Source organism: Apium graveolens, chromosome 4, assembly GCF_009905375.1.
Source record: "Apium graveolens cultivar Ventura chromosome 4, ASM990537v1, whole genome shotgun sequence".
Classification (NCBI taxonomy): Eukaryota; Viridiplantae; Streptophyta; class Magnoliopsida; order Apiales; family Apiaceae; genus Apium; species Apium graveolens.
In genome coordinates, this window is record NC_133650.1 from 69,299,271 (window position 1) to 69,321,537 (window position 22,267).

The window sequence follows — 22,267 nt, forward strand, 5'->3', positions numbered from 1 at the left end:
CGCGCACATACAAATGAACCAACTTGTCCAATGAAGACTTCTCGTTTATTGGAAGGAAATGCGCCGACTTCGTAAGACGATCAACTATAACCCATATTGCGTCATGTCCGGATTTCGTTCGCGGTAGTCCTACTATAAAGTTCGTAGCGATATTTTCCCATTTCCATTCTGGAATCTTCAGGGGCTGAATTAATCTGCTTGGTCGTTGATGTTCTGCCTTTACTTTCTGACAAGTATAGCACTTTGTAACCCATTCTGCCACGTCTCGCTTCATATTTGGCCACCAAAAGTTCTTCTTTAAGTCTCGATACATCTTGGTGCTTCTCGGGTGGATTGAAAATTTCGAATTATGGGCTTCATGGAGGATCTCATTCTTTAATTCAGGTACATGGTGAATCCATATTCTGGATGAAAACCTTAGTATCCCTTGCTCATCCCTTTGAGTATTAATCTCCTCTCCAGATAACTGTTTCTTCTCTTTTTCCATTACTTCCTCTTGACACTTCTTTATCTTTTCCACTAGTGTTGGCTGAAAGGTCATTGCACGACAAACTTTCTCAACTTTTCCATAAGCACAAAGTTCCAATTCCAATTTTTTGATTTCTCCAGTTAACTCTTTTGATGTTATCATCATATTCAATCTCTCCTTCCTACTCAGAGCATCGGCCACTACGTTCGCCTTTCCAGGATGGTAATTTATCGAGCAGTCATAGTCCTTGATCAGTTCCAGCCATCTCCTCTGCCTCATATTGAGCTCTTTCTGAGTAAAAATGTACTTTAAACTCTTGTAATCCGTGTAGATTTCACACTTCTCTCCATAGAGGTAATGTCTCCAGATCTTGAGTGCGAACACTATGGCGGCTAGTTCCAAGTCATGCGTCGGGTACTTTAACTCATGCGGCTTCAACTGTCTTGACGCATATGCGATCACTTTACTGTGTTGCATCAACACACAACCCAAACCCTTATGTGAAGCGTCGCTGAATATTACAAAATTCCCTTGATCATCTGGAAGTACCAACACCGGAGCTGTTACCAACTTCTGCTTTAATTCTTGAAAGCTATCTTCACATTCTGCACTCCATTCAAACTTTTGATTCTTTCTGGTTAACTTGGTCAATGGCGTGGCGATCTTCGAGAAATCCTTGACGAATCTTCTATAGTATCCGGCCAATCCTAGAAAACTTCGCACTTCCGTAGGAGTCTTTGGCCTCTCCCAACTCATAACTGCCTCAATCTTTGCCGGATCCACTTTAACTCCCTCATTTCCAATAACATGCCCCAAAAATTGAACTTCCTTTAACCAAAACTCACATTTGGTAAACTTGGCATACAACTTCTCTTATTGGAGTATCTCCAATGCTATCCAGAGGTGCTGCTTATGTTCTTCTTCCGACTTAGAATAAATAAGGATGTCATCAATGAATACCACGACAAATTTGTCCAAATACTTCTTAAATACCCGATTCATCAGATCCATAAATGCGGCCGGAGCGTTGGTCAATCCAAACGGCATTACTAGGAATTCATAATGCCCATATCTGGTCCTGAATGCGGTCTTAGGAATATCTTCTTCTTTGATCTTTAATTGATGGTATCCCGATCTCAAATCAATCTTCGAAAAGCATTTTGCTCCCTTCAACTGATCAAAAAGGTCATCTAATTTTGGTAGCGGGTAACGGTTCTTGATCGTCACCATATTCAGCTCCCGGTAATCTATGCATAGACGCATACTCCCATCTTTCTTCTTTACAAACAGAACAGGTGCTCCCCATGGCGACGTACTTGGTCGTATCACTCCTTTATCCAATAATTCTTGTAGATGGCTCGCCAACTCTTTCATTTTTGCTGGTGCCATCCTAGATGGGGCCTTTGAAACTGGTTCCGTGCCTGGAGCAAGGTTGATCTCAAACTCAATTTGTCGATCTGGTGGTAAGCCTGGTAGTTCGTCGGGAAACACATCGGGGAACTTACTAACTACAGGAATATCTTCCATGCTGAGGCTGCCTCTCTCTGAATCCACTACATATGCTAGGAACGACTCACAACCTTTTCTAAGCAACTTCTTAGCCTGAATGATTGTAAGAAATAGTTGCTCTTGCCTCTGCCCCTTAAATACTACCTTCTCTCCACTCTTCGTCTTTAAATACACTCTCTTGGTCTTACAATGTATCTGAGCGCTATTCTCTCCTAACCAATCCATTCCTAAAATTATATCAAACTCTCCCAACTTGAAGAGTATCAAGTCGGCTGAAAACTTATATCCTGAAATATCGATCTCACACTTTGGACAAAATTGATTCACAGGAATCTTCTCTTGGTTTGCAATTACCATATTTACTACCTCACTCATAACCATTTTATCACATTGGAGCTTATCAACAAAAGATTCTGATATGAAAGATCTTGTTGCTCCCGAATCAATCAATACTTTAGCTTTGACATTATTGAGTAAAAGTGTACCTGCTATCACCTCAGAATTATGAACAGCATCTTTCATCTTTAGATCAAATGTCCTTGCTGTTGCTTGCGGGGTTGGTGCGGGTGGTGGAGGTAATGCCAATACCTCAGCTGGCACGCTTGCACTGGTACTTGCCACGTTCATTAGAACTTTGACTGGTCCTGTTGCCTTACACTCCCTAGCCATGTGTCCAGTCTTCCCACATTTGTAGCACGTAACTCCTGGCTTCAGCATCTTGCACTCATTTGCCAAATGTCCCTTCTGATTGCACCTATAACAGGTCATGCTCAGCTTATTGCATACTCCGGGGTGCCTTCTTCCACAGTGCTTGCATTCTGGTCTCTGGAACCTGGTTTCTCCAACTTGCCCTTGGCTTGCCTGGTTGTTCCCTTTTGATTCTTGCCTTTTTCCCAAATTTCCCTTCTTTTGAAAATTTCCGCCCTTCTGGAAACCAATCCTCTTTACATTCTGATCTTGCGAACTTCCAGCTTCAGACTTTTCTCCATAAAATGGAACCTTCCTCTTCTTGTTATCCCTCTCTTTCCTTGACTGCATCCCATTATTCTCAATCAGAGCAGCTTTCTGTACTACTCCCGCATAAGTTTCAAGCTCAAACATAGCCACCCTATCTCTGATCCAAGGCTCCAATCCTTGCTGAAATTTCTTTGCTTTTTCCTCCTCAGTGCTGGTATACTTTGTCACAAACCTTGACAACTCAGTGAACTTCTTCTCATACTCCAATACAGTCATATTCCCTTGCTTCAACTCCAGAAATTTTAGCTCCATCTGATTCTGCATGTACTTAGGGTAATACTTGTCCAGAAATAACTTTTTAAATCTCTCCCAAGAAACCTTTTGAGTGACTTCCATAGCCTTTACTGATTCCCACCAATAGATGACTTCTCCCTTCAAGAAGTAAGTAGCATACGGCGTCTTCTGATCGTCTCCTAACTGTACCAACTCAAAAGCCCTTTCCATCTCCTTGATCCATGTGTTAGCTATCACTGGATCAGTGGTATCATGAAATACAGGTGGATTCACATTCTGAAAAGCCTTGAAAGTGACAATTTGTCTAGGTGGTACTGGTGGTTCAGGTGGTTGGTGTGGCTCACGGTTATCTTGGTTTTCAATTCGTTGTTGAAGAGTTAGTTGTTGTTGAGCTATAGAATTGGTTTGCTGTTGCAAGGTTTCCAGTAGTCGAAGAATATTTGGGTCTGTGGTGAAGGTGGTTGTTGGGTTCTTCTTTTTGGGAGGCATGATCCTGAAATAAGAGTTGTGTCAAAACAGATATGAATGATAAAATGATTTGAGGGTATCGCATGGCATTCTCATTTTCATATGGGGTCAAGTTTCCAAATTAAGCAGATATGATGATAAAAACATAAAATAACAGTTGAGAGCAAATGGAACAATAACACATAATTATTGAAATTTTAAAGGTCACAGTACATAAGATTGGGACATAGTCTGATTCTAGGAATAACAGGCTTATTTATAGGAAAAACGGAAACAACTGGGGATTCCATAGAGTCTGATAGTACAACAACATGAAAGGTAAATGGAAAGAACTAAGGCTCCACTCCATCTGAACGGGGCTTGGTAGTCTTTTCCTCTCGAAGCGTCTTCACAATGCTCTGGAGCTCATCCGCCACCATCTGAATGACATACTGGCTGGTACGGTCCCGGTGCGCTGGCATCTCCTCAAGCTTAGTGTTGACGTACTGAACCAAGGTCTCAAGTCTCGCAGTCATCTGCTCCTTGGGCTTCCCTTCATAGTTTCGGCTATCCGGATACACATTCTTCAGTCGGTCTATCAGTCGGTCGTACTTGCCCTGAAGCATGTCGAACTCGCGCCTCAATTCAGCATACACGGAGAAAGCAATAGTGTCGTCCGACCCAGAGGATGACGAGGAATGCGCCCTTTGCTGACAACCAATAAGAGGAGTATTAATAATAATTTACTTAACCTACTCTCTCGCATAATATCTATAACCTACACACAAATCCTATAACCTATTTGGGCTGTCCAGGGACTATAAACCGTAGCTCTGATACCAAAACCTGTCACACCCCCAACTTAAACAACAAAATAAATATAGCTATACATCTTTTTAATGAAGAATACACAACCAAAATCCAAGATCTTACAGTTTAGGGTTTGGAACAGCCCAACACTACCAACTATTACATCTGATTACAAATACCTAGTCCTCACACAACTATTATTACTTATTCTACCTGAGCTCGAACATAAGCATCAGCATCACAGGTCTTACGGGCAGTCTGCTTGAATCTAACCATAGCTGCTAGCTGTAATATAAGGGTAAAGCAAGAAGTGAGCCAAATGCTCAACAAGTGCTAACAGTACGACACAAAACATAAATTGAGATATAATTTTAAGAATGATAATGGAAAGACATAACCAAAGGTAACGAGAGATAAAAACTATGTGAGATGACATCATTTTGCTTGCATCAAAACAATTTTAAAATCATGTCTTAATCAAATCATTTTATGACGCTACAGATTACAGCCGGTGATCAGCCGCGAAGTAATCCCGAACCTCGCTAAATTCTAAAACATTATTGGGAATCCCTAGGCAACTTTTAAGCCTAATATAAGTGTGGAAAGGACTCGCGTCTCAATCCAGATCCACCATTCAAAGAAAACATTTATCCCCCTTTGGGACTGAAAAATCCATATTTTAATCATTTTAAAAACTGATGCCGATTTATGACAAAATCTCTTTTAACTGTAAAATTTTTTATCAAGGGATTATAGATCAACTTGAAACACTGGAAATATGACACTAAATCTCAGGGCCATGATCCACTAGACTTTACTATATTAGGGTAATTGAGAGGTTTCCATAAACAAGAACTTTGACAAGGAAATTGAGCAAGGCTATTGGATAATATGAAAGATTAATGCCAAAATAGGCTTAAAGCAATGGTTGTAGACAAGGTATAGGTATTAGAACATCAAGAAGATAAGCATCACTGGTTCTAAACGGGATAGAGGTGTTAAAATATAAAGAAAGTGATCATCAGCTCAAGATATAACAGGGTATCAAGCTTTAGGGTAAGGATAGGGTTATCAAACAATCATGAATGAATTTAAGAAATGATTGGCTTTTAGGTATCAAGATAAAGTTTCTATCGAGGTTATTTCAAGAGTTGAATCAAAGCATCAGGGTGCAATATCAAGATTTCTCAGGAATCAATAGCATGATAATCAAAAGGATCAATAAAGTATTATAACAAATCTCTATTTTATCATGGCATTTAACTATCATGAAAAGACTTTTGAACTACTTGCAATACATACTCGAGGGTTCATGGCATTTCTATATAATTCAAAGATAAGCGAGAGATACGCTTGATTTAATCATATCAAAATGACTCAGGATAATTGCATCGATATATATGAACTGTTTATAGTAAATACGAAGGTCAAGTTGAATCACTTGCCTTGAGATAGGCTGGTCTGGTCTGACTGGTAGGAGCAACAACTGGAGCTTCACTCGACTTTTATGGCAAGTTTTCCCTCGTCTCGAGATCCTACATAAATAATAATAATCCTCATTATAATATATTCTCACCAACCTAACCTATTTACAACTCGAAATTAAACACGGATGGCACTTAGGCCTATATGCACTTAATTTATATTCACTTTTAAATTATAATTGCACACACATAGCCACATATTCACATATCATATATTAACACCAAATAACACCATATATATCATAATGCAACACTAGGCTTGGATGATCTCGACTCACAACTTAAGTTTCTTGGTCGCTAAACTAGACAAGGTCTTCTAATTTCGGCTTCCTAACTCGATGTGCCTTTCCTAAATTATCCAAAACCTATTGACCCTCACTTGTGCCTTTTGCTCTACTAACCTTATCCTATCTTACAACTATGGTGGTCGACCTAATACTCACTTCTAAGTATTCTAAAACTATGTGATAAGTGATAGTGCTCACTGGTGCAAATTTCAGAATGATAACTATGGTTTCTTGAGTACATTAGACACTCTTAAACTACAAGTTTTTCTTCAAAACTTTTACACAAGACTCTCCTGACCTAAGGGCATCTCACAAACTTGATGTGGCTCAAGGGCCTGGCTTGGGCCTTCTTGGGCCTAAGCTAAAAGTCCAAGGTTCCCCTGTTTTTCTGGGCAGAAAATGCCCTAACTTGAATTAACTTGTGACACATGGATCTAGCTCATATCCTATGAACTATGGTTGTAAAAACTTCTCTGACATACCCTCTAACTAAGGCCCAATTGGGCCTAATGAGGGCCTACCCATGACATGGTCAAATCTCCCTATTTCCAAGTTGCAACAAAACTGTCCCCTGCTGGACAGATTTTGTGATTCTACTTGTGCACCTAACCAAATGACATGCAAACCTCCAACCAACTTCTAAAACCTATTATATACTCCCAATAATAACTTCTGGTAGCTTGGGCCTCAAAGTGCACACCAATGACATGGTCAAAACTCACTCTAAACCTCAGGGTGCTATACTGATTTTTCTGCAGAAACTATAACTCTCATTTTCCAAGGTTTTGACTTGACAAACCCAACTAACAACAACTAAATACTTAAACCAAGACTTATACATGGTATTCTACTGAAATAACTCCCTTTTTCTCAAAATAACCTTGGTGAGATCATCCTTACCTAAGGTACAATTATGGCAAAACAAAAGAGACTACACTTCACAAATCACAAATCTTCATGTTTTTGAAACAACAAGATATATATTTTTATAAAAAAAATAACCACGAATTATTACCATGCAACAAGAAGAATAAATCAATATTAACACATTATTCCTACTGAAATTAAGGCTCACTAACAAAATCTTTCCAAATGATCAAAATCTTACAACATTCTAAGAGAAATCCACATGCATGCATGCCTTCGGGTTTTTCAAACCAAAATAACACATTTTCTACATATGTTCTATCATAACATTGACATGCAAGCCTAGCATAAGGTATAACTAGATGATCACTTAGCATGCAAAGAGTTTTATCAAGACTTCACTAAGATTTTCATGTTATCATCACAAAAACACACAAAGTGGAACATGACAACCAAAACACCATCCATTCGGCTCCTATCAAGTCATGGCCAAATGGATTAGGGTGAAAACAACAATTGCATGAGTGTAGCATACTCATGTCTAGCCATTCTCAACCCTTTGCTATTATAACTCATGGTGAAAGCCTTGAATTCACAAGAATCAAGGATATTCACTTGGAGTTTTAACAAAACACCACCATGCAAGGTCAACACATAAGTTTTTCTACTCTACACTCTTAATATATACAAGAACAACATGTAGGGAGTAGGATTACTTGATAATAGGATGATTATTTGAGTGAGAAATGAAGAAAGAAGGGGATGGGGGCTCGGTTTTTGGGAATTGCCGAGAGGGGAGGGGGAAAAACCGAGAGGAGGGGGAGGAAAGGAGGAGTGTGGAAATGGTGGGGTGAATGTGGTGTAATAATCATGTTAGTTTGGTTTTTATTTGGCCAAAAGTGAGTGGATTTGAGATTTTACAAGAGTAACCTTCCAATATATTAGGTAGATTTGCATGCAAGGGTAAAGGGGTAATTTGGTTAGTAGAATGAAAGTGAGTGGGGTTGGAAATGTCTTCCTTGCCCCTAAGTTGAATTGGAAGAGTATTTGCATGCAAGGGTAGCCACGTAATTTGCTAATTATAACAAATAAAATTTATAAAGATTTATTTTTATAAAATAAAATACAAGTTCAAAAATTATAAAATTTATATCATAAAATAACTTGGATTTTTAGAGACTTTATAAAATCATTTTCAAAATTTGTGAACAAAATACCTTTTAAAAGAAAAATTTTCCAAAGCTTAGAATATTCCTTATAAATCAAAAATAAATAAATTAAATAAACTCTTGCTTTGAAAAATCATATACTACACAAAGCAAATTTATAATGCAGAAATTTTCACTCACACTAGCGTACAATCATTGAATATATATATATATATATATATATATATATATTTTTATTTGAATTTAATATTATACCCAATCCACAAATAATATTACATAAAATGCCGGTCGTAACAGCAACTGCTAATGAGTGCCTACATGCATATTTTCTGTCTCAAGTAGAGCCTAAAAAAATTGATGAAGCTCTACTGGATCCTGATTGGATATCTGCGATGCAAGAAGAGCTGAGTCAGTTTGAAAGAAACAAAGTTTGGGAATTGGTTCCTGCACCAAAGAATAGAAGCATTATTGGAACAAAATAGGTGTTCAGGAACAAGATGGATGAAAATGGTATAGTTACCAGAAACAAAGCAAGGTTGGTTGCAAAAGGCTACTCACAAGAAGAAGGAATTGACTATGATGAAACTTTTGCTCTAGTTGCAAGGCTTGAAGAAATAAGGATTTTTATAGCATTTGCTGCACATTCAAACTTTAAAGTGTATCAAATGGATGTCAAGAGTCCCTTCTTGAATGGTGAGCTAGAAGAAGAAGTTTATGTGCAACAGCCACCTGGCTTTGAAGATCCATAATTTCCAAATTTTAAAAATTACTCAAGACTCTATATGGACTGAAACAGGCACCTAGAGCTTGGTATGTTACACGGTCAGAATTCTTACTCAAACATGGTTTTACTAGGGGTACTATAGGCAATACTCTCTTCTACAAAAAACATGGTGAGGATATGATCCTAGTTCAGATCTATGTGGATGATATCATCTTTGGTTCTACTAATGAGAAGCTTTGCCAAAGATTCTCCAAGCTTATGCAAAGTGAATATGAAATGAGTATGATGGGGGGACTAAGTTACTTTCTTGGACTTCAAGTCAGTCAAAAGAAGTGATGGTATCTTCATCAGCCAAACTAAGTATGTCAAAGATTTATAGAAAAAGTTTGGTATGGTTGATTGTTCACCTGGATCTTCACCTATGTCTACTGCAACAAAGTTGGATGAAGATAAAAAGGGCAAGAGAGTAGATATCTCAATCTATAGAGGGATGATTGGATCATTGCTTTACTTAACAACAAGTAGAACAGACATCATGTTTGCAACATGTCTATGTGCATGATTTCAAGCGAATCCAAAAGAATCACATTTGATGGCTGTAAAGAGGATTTTCAGATATTTGAAGGGAACTCCAAACTTGGGATTATGGTATCCTAAGGAAACTGGTTTTGAAGCTGTTGGTTACACAGATGCAAATTTTGCTGAATGCAGGGTTAACAGAAAGAGTATTAGTGGAAGCTGTCAATTTCTTGGACAAAGACTTGTATCCTGGTATAGCAAGAAACAACAACCTGTATCAACTTCTACAGCAGAGGCTGAATACATAGCTACAGGAAGTTGTTGTGCTCAAGTGCTTTGGATTAGAAATCAACTAATGGATTATGGCCTAGTGTTACACAAAATACCTATCATGTGTGACAATACTAGTGCTATATCTATAGTGGCTAATCCAGTTAATCATTCTAGAACAAAGCATATTGATGTAATGTACCATTTTATTAGAGAACATGCTACAAATGGTACGATTGAGCTTATTTTTGTTCCAACAGAAAAACAATTAGCTGACATTTTTACTAAACCTTTGGATGAAGCAGCTTTCACTTGACTTGTAGGATTGGAATGCTTAATTCTTCATCCTAAGGCAAGAACTCAGCTAATATTTTGCAGCAGATTAATTTCTAATAAATCAATCTTTATTTGATTTAAATTGGAAATTAACTAAAATATGAATTATAAATATTTCAGAAATCTCTACATATTTATTTTTCAAAATTCAAAATTCAACTTGAAAATTTTCAAATTCTAAGTAAACTGCTCAATTGTTAATTTACATCCTTAATATGTAAAATTAACACAATGCAGAAATACATTCATCAAAAGTATATAGAAAACTGAGTTCTCAATAAGTCTAATTGACTTTTCGACAAGTCATTTTAGGACTTCTCGAGTGAGTTCTCGACAAGTCAATCTACTGACTTCTCGAGTGACTTCTCGATAGGCTTAAATATGTCTTATCGATAAGTCCTTGTAGAGTTCTCTAGTAGTGTTTATTCACATAGTTCTCTACAAGTACAATTTTTGACTTATCAATAACTCAGAACTAAAATAATTTAATTTAATAAAATTATTTTGGTAAATTACTTTTGGAAAATTTATTCTAATTTTATTTTGAATTTATTCAAATAAAAGTTAGAATTAATTCAGTCCATTTTTGGACAAACTGGGTATTTATTTGACATCTCGATAAGTCAACTTTTAGTTCTCTATAAGAGTAATTTAAAATGACTTCTCGATATGTCTTTCATTTCCTAAAATGACTTCTCGATAGAAAAATTCCAAATATCTATTTTTGAGTTCTCGACAAGTCATTTGATTTTACTATAAATACCCAGACTTCTCGATACATATACGTACTTACAATTTTCGAGATCTCAAGTGACCTAACCTTTCAAGCAAAAACCGATTTATCTCTCATTTTTACTCCTTTCTAAAAAAAATTCTTACCCATTCATTCTTATCAATCAATGATGGCACTCAATGTTGCAAGAGCCTCTATTCCAGATAAAGAAACCAATTACCACACTTTTACTGATGTATGTTAGATATATTTGATAATGTCATGTCTAATATGATTTGTATTTAGTTTTTAGATCTTACTTAAACAGGACAAATCAGTACTTAACTGGAAATCAGCACTTATACTGAAGTCAGTACTTAAGATATCATTACTTAAGTGGTCAGAACTTAAGTTATCAGGAGATATTTATCAGGAGATAATATCAGGACTTAAGGAGACTTTCAGATAAGGAAGGCGGCTGATTGAAAGGAAGGAAGATCAAGACAACGCAAGAAGAGATATGCATGAAGAAGGAATTCTATGAAGAATAGAATACTTGGAAGAAAAGATATCTGATTGATATATTTTAGGAAGCAGAATTATATTCCATATCAATTAGCGATTATCTTGTAACTGTGTAGTATATAAACACAGACATAGGGTTTACACTATAAGTATTATCATTATCGAGAATAATATTCATTGCAACCCTAGCAACCCTAGCAGCTCTCGTGATAATTTGGTCATCACTGAGAGAGGACAGTTCCATATTGTAACAGAGTTTAATAAAGTTTGTTTTCTGTTACTTGTGTTCTTTAATTCGATTTGATTGTGATAAACACTGTATTCAACCCCCTTCTACAGTGTGTGTGACCTAACAAGTGGTATCAGAGCAGATCTGTTAACACACAAACAGTTTAAGATCCAAAAACAATCATGTCTGAAGCAGAAACTCCAACCAAGTCCACCAAAACTGAAGAACCTCCAAAGACTCAAATCCATAGTCGATATGAGATTATTAGAGTTCCCATACTGAAACCATCTGAATATCCCATATGGAAGGTGAGGATGTCTATGTTTCTGGAAGCTACAGATCCAGAATATCTTGACAGAATCAATGAAGGACCACACAAGCCAACCAAACTCGCTGTTGCAGTTGCAGGTGAAGCAGCAAAGTCTGTACCAAAGGAGAAGAGTGATTACACTGCTGAAGATATCGCATCAATTGCTAAGGATGCTAAGGTACGACACTTGCTGCATAGTGCCATTGATAATGTAATGTCAAACAGGGTAATTAACTGCAAGACTGCAAAGGAGATATGGGATGCCTTGAAGACAAGATGCCAGGGAACTAATTCAATTAAGAAGAACAGGAAGACTATACTCACTCAAGAGTATGAACACTTTGACTCAAAGCCTAATGAGTCATTGACTGATTTATATGACGGATTTGTCAAACTCTTGAATGATTTGTCACTAGTTGATAAGGAATATGATCTTGAAGATTCAAATCTTAAATTCCTGTTAGCTCTTCCTGAAAGTTGGGATTTGAAGGCCACAATTATAAGAGACAACTATAATCTTGAAGAAATGACTCTTGATGAAATTTATGGGATGCTCAAGACTCATGAACTTGAGATGGAACAAAGAAGCAAGAGGAAAGGAGGAAAGTCAAGGACAGTTGCTCTTAAGGGTGACGAGGAATCCCCCAAAGCAGCTACCTCAAGGAAAGGTAAAGGAAAAGCTCTCATCACAAATTCTGATACTGAGTCATCAAGTTCTGATAGTGATGATGACTCAGAAACTGAAAGCTTACCTGAGATGGATGCTGATGAAGAGATGATGAAGCTGTGTGCTCTTATAGTGAAAGGAATCACAAGGATTGCATACAGAAAATTCAGGAAGGGAAAGAAGTTTTCCAGGAAAGGTTCAAGTTCTGATAAGAAGAGTTTCAGAAAATCTGAAGGCAAAGGAGGGAAGTCTGACAAAGGAGATTACACAAATGTCAAATGCTAAAACTGTGGTGAGAAAGGCCACATATCTTCTGATTGTAAGAAAGTGAAGAGTGACAAAGGCAAGGCTCTTGTCACAAAAAAGAAAAGCTGGACAGACACTTCAGATTCTGAAAGTGAGGAGAACTATGCCTTGATGGCAAATGCTGATAGCAGTTCTGATGCTGCTGAGTTAAAGGTACCTCAAACTACTTATGCCTTTCATACTGATGATATTAATGAGTTGAGAAGATATCTTAAAACCATGTTCATTAGTTATAGAGATCAAACTTTAACATGTGAAAGATTAACTTCTAAAAATCTTGCTTGTAAAAAGAGGAATGATTATTTAGAAAAAGAGTTAGTCATGTTCCATCAAACTCAGAAAGATAGAGATGATGCTTTCTATGTTAGGGATGGAGTACTTAAAATGAATGAATCACTAAAAACTGAGTTAGAAAAGGAAAGAGAGATTATCAGGACTTGGACTAACTCTGGCAGAACAACTCAAAATTTGTTAAGTAGTGGAAACTGGAAAGAGGGCTTAGGTTATGGAGATGATAAGAATGATAAAGGAACTGTAGAAATTGAGCCTATAGTTGTTAAACAAAATCCAAAGTTAAAACTTGTTAAGTTTGTAGCTGTAAAGTCTGATACTGATAAATCAGAAGTTAAAGAGAAATTAACTTCTGAGAAACCAAAACAAAGTAAGCCAGCTGAAGTAAACATAGGCTTAATGACAAAGAAGCAGCTTAAGCATAAGCTGAAAGATGTTAAGAATGTAAACAAGGTAAAGTCACCTAGGAAAAATAGGAATGGAAAGGAAGGTGTGAATAAAAGTAATGATTATAAGCCTGTTCCTAATGCTCCTAGAAAAACATGTCATAACTGTGGAAATTCTAACCATCTGGCTTTTTTTTACAGGAAAAATAAGAACATAAACTCCTTACCTTCAAAGTCAGGAGTTAAGAGTCAGTCTGTTAGATATAAGCCACAAAATCCTTGTTATCATTGTGGTAGTTTATGGCATTCCATTTATACTTGTAAGGAATATCATAGTTTGTACTATGATTATTATCAAATAAAACATTCTTTAAAGAAAGTTAGCATTGTTCCTTCTAGTGTAAGTTCTGATACAAAGTCTGATAGTGTAAATGTTGATAAGAAACATGTTAACATAAACTCTGATGCTAAATCCGCTGCAAATGTTAACAAACTTAATAAGGCCAAAGGATCCAAGCAAGTCTGGGTCCTTAAAACTAATCATTAATGGTCTTTGTGATTGCAGGGCAACAGGAAAAACATCCTAGTTCTGGACAGTGGATGTTCAGGACATATGACTGGAAATAAAGCCCTGCTATCAGACTTTGTGGAGAAAGCTGGCCCAAGTGTCTCTTATGGAGATGGCAACATTGGAAAAACCTTGGGATATGGCAATATCAATCTAGGGAATGTCATCATTGAAAAAGTAGCTCTGGTCTCAGGACTTAAACACAATCTGCTCAGTGTTAGTCAAATCTGTGACAGAGGTTATCATGTGGATTTCTTTGAAGAACACTGTGAAGTTGTAAGCAAATCTATAGGCAAAGTTGTTCTAAAAGGATACAGGCTTGGTAACATTTATGAAGCAAAGCTTTCAACAAGTACTGATGGTTCTGCAATCCGTCTGTTAAGTAGAGTATCAATTGAAGAAAGCTGGAATTGGCACAAGAAACTCTCTCATTTAAATTTCAACAATATAAATGAACTAGTCAAGAAAGATCTTGTGAGAGGTTTGTCAAAATCAGTATTTGCTCCTGATGGCCTTTGTGATTCATGTCAGAAGGCTAAACAAAGAAAATCTACATTCAAGAGCAAGACTGAATCATCAATTCTTGAGCCTTATCACCTAATACATTTTGATCTATTTGGTCCAGTGAATATCATGTCTATTGCAAAGAAGAAATATGTTATGGTCATAGTGGATGAGTTCACCAGATACACATGGGTGTATTTCTTGTACACAAAAAGTGAAACTGCATCTGTTTTGATTGAACATGTCAAGCAACTGGATAAATTGGTCAAAGATTCTGTGAAGATTATAAGAAGTGATAATGGCACTGAGTTCAAGAATTTGATCATGGAAGAGTTCTACAAAGACCATGGAATAAAGCATGAATTTTCTACTCCTGGAACTCCACAATAAAATGGAGTTGTTGAAAGAAATAATAGAACTCTTATTGAAGCTGCACGAACAATGCTTGATGAAGCAAAGCTACCAACCTATTTTTGCGCTGAAGCTGTGCAGACTGCTTATTTCACTCAGAATGCAACACTCATTAACAAGCATGGAAAGACACCATATGAGATGGTGAAGAAAAAGAAGCCAAATCTGAAGTATTTTCATGTATTTGGATGCAAGTGTTTTGTTCTTAAGACTCATCCCGAACATCTATCCAAATTTGATCTAAAAGCTGATGAAAGAATTTTTGTTGGATATCCACTTTCCACAAAAGCCTTCAGAGTCTACAATTTAAGAACAAGGGTTGTTATGGAATCTATCAATGTCTCTTTTGATGATAAGAAGATTACTGGACTTGAAGATTTCAATGATCATTATCAGCTGAGATTTGAAAATGAAGATTTAAAATCTGATACTGTAAATCCTGACAGTCTAAAACCTGATACTGCAAACTCTGATGGATTAAACTCTGATGTTATTGAAACCGTGGTGACTACGCCAAAGGAAGATGCACCTGTGCAGGGGGGCATACTGAAGATACAACCACATCTCAAGAAGCATCAGAACCTACAACTGGCTCTTCAAGTACTGATTCATCAAGTTCTGATGAGCCAAGTTCTGATAATTCTGGAAACTCAAATTCTGAAGGATCCAACTCAGAGAGCATAATTTCAGGGGGAGCATCAGAAAATGTTGATGAAGACAGCATGGATCATGGGGGAGTATCCAGTTCTAGAGAAAACCTTCCATCTGCAAGGAAGTGGACTAAATCACATACACCTGACTTAATTATTGGAAATCCTGATGCAGGTGTCAGAACTAGAACAGCTACATCAAATGAATGTCTCTATAGTTCTTTTCTTTCTCAGACTGAACCAAAGAAAGTGGAAGAAGCTCTTCAAGATGCTGATTGGGTGCAAGCAATGCAGGAAGAGTTAAATGAATTTGAAAGAAACAAAGTCTGGACCCTAGTGCCAAGACCAAACAACAGATCTGTTGTTGGTACAAAGTGGGTGTTCAGAAACAAAACTGATAGTGATGGCATAATTACAAGGAATAAAGCAAGGCTGGTTGCAAAAGAATATTCTCAACAGGAGGGAATTGATTATGATGAAACATTTGCACCAGTTGCTAGATTGGAAGCCATAAGGATATTTTTGGCTTATGCTGCTCACAAAAAGTTTACTGTCTTTCAAATGGATGTGAAAAGTGTTTTTCTCAATGGAGAATTGGAAGAGGAAGTAAAACTTCCAAATCATGTCTACAGGCTTGATAAAGCACTTTATGGCCTTAAGCAAGCTCCAAGAGCATGGTATGAGACTTTAGCTCAGTTTCTTCTGGAAAGTGGATTTAATAGAGGAACTATTGACAAAACACTGTTCTACCTCAACCATGGAAAGGACTTACTTTTGGTGCAAATATATGTTGATGATATCATTTTTGGTTCTACAAATGACAAACTTTGCAAGAAGTTTGCCAAACTGATGCAGTCAAGATATCAAATGAGTATGATGGGGGAACTTAGCTATTTTTTGGGCCTTCAAGTCAAGCAGAATGAAGAAGGCACTTTTATTTGTCAATCCAAGTACACCAGAAATTTGCTGAAGAAATTTGGAATGCAAGATTGTTCAAGTGCATCCACTCCCATGGCCACTGCAACAAAATTGGATAAGGATACTGGTACAATAGTAGATATTACTGATTAGAGAGGTATGATTGGTTCATTACTTTATCTAACTGCTAGGAGACCTGATATCATGTATGCTACCTGTCTTTGTGCAAGATTTCAAGTCGATCCAAGAGAACCTCACTTAACAGCTGTGAAAAGAATTTTCAAGTACCTTAAGGGTATAGCTGATCTGGGATTATGGTATCCTAGAGAATCAGACTTTAAGCTAATAGGTTACTCAAATGCAGATTTTGCAGGATGCATAATTGACAGGAAAAGCACAAGTGGAAGCTCCCAATTTCTTGGAGGCAGATTAGTTTCTTGGTTTAGCAAGAAACAAAAGTCAATTTCCACATCAACTGCAGAAGTAGAGTACATTGTTGCAGGAAGCTGTTGTGCACAGATTCTTTGGATGAAAAATCAGTTACTGGATTATGGGTTAACATACTTTAAAATCCCTATTTACTGTGACAATCAAAGTGATATTGCTATGACAGGTAATCCAGTTCAACACTCAATGACAAAGTACATCAGCATTGGGTACCACTTCATAAGGGAACATATGGATGAAGGTACAGTGGAATTGTACTTTGTTCCAACAGATCAACAACTGGCAGATATCTTCACAAAACCACTGTGTGAAGCTACTTTTACAAGATTGGTAAATGAACTTGGAATGGTTTCAGGTTCTTTCTCTAAATCTGCTTAGTTTATGTTCTGTTACATCAGACTTTATGATCAGTATTTACAGATATTACTATCTTTGTGTATAGTGTGCTTAATTTGAAATTTGCTTAAGTGCTGATTGTTGTCTGATGTGAATTTCTAAACTCTGATAGTGATATGCATGTTTCTGTGACTATTCAATCCAATGAGGATAACCGTGCTAGATGCTGACCTAGTAGTCTTTAATGTACTAAAGTCCCATGTTTGAAGTAATTGTTTATGTGGAAATCTTTTAACACAAGCAAATTCTGATATTGAGCTTAGTTGAAGTTTACTTTGTGTATCTTATTACTAAGTCAAAAACTAGAATAGTGCTTCTTATCTGTTAAGTTCCGAAGTTAGTAAACCTTGTGGATGTACTAAGTGCTGATAAACCTCACTTATCAAAATAAAAAAGAAAAGAAAAAGAAATAAAAATCAGGTACTCCTTTGAGATCTAGAGTAAAAATGTGGAAGGGAAGACCCAAGTGCATTGCCGGTATTAAGTAATATGCATTAGAAAAGCAAAATAAATATTTTCTTGGTGACTTTTCACACTCTATGATTACTGGAGAAATACTCCGATAATAGCATAAATTCTGATAAGCAGTCGGGACTCACTTACACTGAGAAGCCACTGTAAAATGGAATTTCAAAAGATGCATAAAATGAGCACAAAACAGTTGAGGTGGACTCATGCATGAATTCATTCTAAAGTAGACTTCAGAATAATGACAGATTTTGAGCAAAGTTCTTAGTTATGCCTTATCTCTAAGATGTACTGAAGTGAATCATACTTTAATCTTTATCTGATATTTAGCTTACTGCACACACATACACTCCATATGAATGATGAACATTACTGTGGTGATAAATGTTATTTTAGATGAACAGTTTAAGTGTCAGTTGCATAAATTCTGAGGATAAGTTATGATGGAAATTCTGATGATTAACTTTTGAAAAAACGAAATCAGTATTTATGTGAAGAATTACAGGAATATACATTCACTTTTCGAGTTAAGGAGCCATATTCTGATGACTGTTAAGTTCTGATATAAGTCTAAGTTCTGATATTAAATCCTGATTCTTTACTTGACTTATTTGTGGTTAAAATATGAAACAGTCATATTTAAAATTAGAATATGTTTGGGTGAAATATAAACAGTCAACATAATTTGGGTTAGTGGTACTCGTAAATGGATAGTAATTTTTACTTGTTTCGTGTGCTCATTAACTCCTGTTTTAAGCTTCCAATGGCTGTCATTATTGCTCATCAGTCTAGGGAGTCGAGGGGTCATCATTTTTACATGTAATTTTTGCCCAGTCCTCGCGTTCCTTGGTATTCCATTGGCTATTTAAACCAACGATTCATTCCAGCTAAAACATCCTTCACTTTCTCACAAACTCACTCTCTTTTTATTCATATCAACAAAAATGGCTGAGTTTGGTTGGTTTTACAACTATTGCACTGAAACTGTGCATATTTTTAAAAATGGAATTCCGACTGAATATCATATCAACAACATTCCTTATAATCTCTGGATTCAATTTCCAGAGATCATTAAAAATGACTTGTTGACTGTCCGAAGAAATCTTCATCTTCGTTATCTTCGTCAACAAGAATGGATCATCTGTCTTGCAGTGCTCTTCGTCAGCAGCAGAAGGAGTTAGTCGTTTGGCTTCTTAGCTTAGGACTAAAAGCTGTTGATGTTAGGAATCTTAGCTTAGGACTGTCTTGTAATTTTTGCATGTAATTCCTAAATTTCATCGCATGTAATCATCTGATATATTAATGAAATTTTGATTAATTACAAGATTTTGTCTCTAAAACATTTCATATTCTGATGACCTGTTAAGTTCTGATAAAAATCAAGTTCTGATGTTGACGTGGCAGTATTTATTTACGTGGTTTTTTTTTGGTCATTACCTCACTGGTCATATTTTTACAGAATATTGGTAAAGCAGTAATAATCATTTATTTAGTGGGAACAGTTTTTTTATATTTAAAAAAAAACTGAACATCCTTGATTAATGGGATTACTTGGTTAGTGGAACGGTTTTTTTCTCCTTGAAAACTGCATGTGATAAGTAATGATTACTGAATACCCGTGCCCATTAATTATCTTTTACTGATGCATGTCTGACAGGTGTCTCAACGGCTATTTTTTTACCGTGTATAAGTAAAAGAGAGAAAAGATTGTAACATCTTTTATTCACTTTCATACTCTATCTCTCTCTTTTTACTCTTATTCTGTAACACCCCCAAATCCGGGGTCGGGGATCCGGATTGTCACGAGTTCCATTTCCCTTAATAACACCCAATCTTAATAAATAATCAAATACTCTGTACTGTGACCCCACAATAAACACACACACCACAAGTTATAGTCTCAGAGATGATTATCCAAAAATAATCACAAGTCGTTTTATTCCAAAATTATATGTCAATACACCTTAAAAGGGTTTCTGAATAAATTTACATTTCTTTGCCATTATTACAATTCATAAATATACATAAATCTGGTGCATCAAAAGTTGAAAGCCTAGCCTATTGGTAGCTCCTACCTCAGCTACAGCGACATCAACGCCTATAGGAAACTACGGAACGTTTCCTATCCGCTCACGAATTGGGAGCTTGGTCCTGTTCATCTTGTCTATCTGATGTTGTGTGATGAAAGAAGAAAGTAAGGGTGAGCAACAAGCCCACCAAAATAATATGTATACTGATTAACAATATATGAGCATACTCATAGTACTCATGAAAGTCTTGGTCAAAAGAAATGAACCAAGCTGATATCTTAACGCGACCAAGTCGCAAAATATTCAGTATATATATATACATATATATATACTTTTCACAATCTTTGAAATCCTCTGACATGTATAATATACACAGAGTTCCAGTTTATAACTGTATAAAAATATCGTTGCAAGGTGATCTCATATATCTAATCTTGTCTCAACGTTTTTCTGAAAATCTTTGTTATGCATAAGATAATCATTTACTAGATATAAGTTTAAAAGATGAAGTTACAAGATACTCCAATATACGTATTTATTTTCCAAATACTGCTTGAACTACCACCGTTCAAGTTATAATGAGCTTTCAACAGTTCATCACATAGATGAGACTACAAGACAAGATTTGAATAGATTAAATCTTTAAAATATCATCAAAATAAAATGAAGTTATGAGATACTTCATTTGATGCAAACATCATTTTGAATACTTGACCGTGCCAACACTCAACAATCGCCCAACCGTAGCCTTTCTATCGAAGTGCTCTGGGTAGTGTTGCAGAAATATCCAATTGGATGATGAACTCATTACGGGAGTTTGCCGTGCCAGGAAGACCACTTACGATGATCAGTCGTAGTAGTGCAACCCCACCATTTTCTACATGTAGAGGAGAACCTGTCGGATTTACTTGTCAACCGAACACTGGACTCCTAAGGAATGGACCGTCTTAGCGGAACTTCCGGGCCATTTGGGCCAATATAATAAGGCTGGGCCGGCGCTACTCGACCACTTACGCCACTCCTAGTTCAGATGAAATCCATGACTCTAAAACGTAAAGCTCGTTCCCCCTTTCCCCAAGTAGAAACTTGTTGATACGGCTCCACCAAGAAGTCATATCTAGTTGGAAAGGAGAACTCACCGATATTTCCCAGGCGATGCCTGTTAATGGATTAACTTGTTCCAAGAATTTTACTTCCCGAGTGTTGGGTAAGTAATCAAAAATTCTTTTATCAAAATAGCAACCTTGTTGCGAATATACAATACACCACAGAGTCGGATCCCTCAGGTTTTGAGCGAGTATTTAAATCCCCTTCGAAAGGAGGATCTTAAATATAAAATTGAGTTTGGGATCCGCTCTAACTTTTAAAATCATTTTGAAGACTCGCAAAATATTTTTAAGAATGTTTGGAGTGATGCTGATTTAATAAAATAAATCAGTCCCAATATATTAGGAAATATCTGAATATTTAAATAATATTCTCATAAAGAATAATATTTATAAAAATAATTGAAGTAGAAGTTTTAAAACTTATACTTGCAATGAATATTAAATAACCAAAGATATACTTATACGAAAGTACTATCTTTATTTGAATAATCAAAAGTGAGATTGATCATCGACACATTATTCCTTAATAAAATAAAGAATAATAATTAGTAATTAATCGGAGTCATAAGTCCTCGAATGAATATTCAAAATAATATTCATTAATAAAATAAATGGAGTCATAAGCCCTCGAATGAATATTCAAAATAATATTCATTAATAAAATAAACGGGGTCATAAGCCCTCGAATGAATTTTCAAAATAATATTCAATAATAAAATAAACGGAGTCATAAGCCCTCGAATGAATATTCAAAATAATATTCATTAATAAAATAAACAGAGTCATAAGCCCTCAAATGAATATTCAAAATAATATTCATTAATAAAATAAACGGGGTCATAAGTCCTCGAATGAATATTCAAAATAATATTCATTAATAAAATAAACGGAGTCATAAGCCCTCAAATGAATATTCAAAATAATATTCATTAATAAAATAAACGGAGTCATAAGCCCTCGAATGAATATTCAAAATAGTATTCATTAATAAAATAAACGGGGTCATAAGCCCTCAAATGAATATTCAAAATAATATTCATTAATAAAATTAACGGAGTCATAAGCCCTCGAATGAATATTCAAAATAATATTCATTAATAAAATAAATGGAGTCATAAGCCCTCGAATGAATATTCAAAATAATATTCATTAATAAAATAAACGGGGTCATAAGCCCTCGAATGAATATTCAAAATAA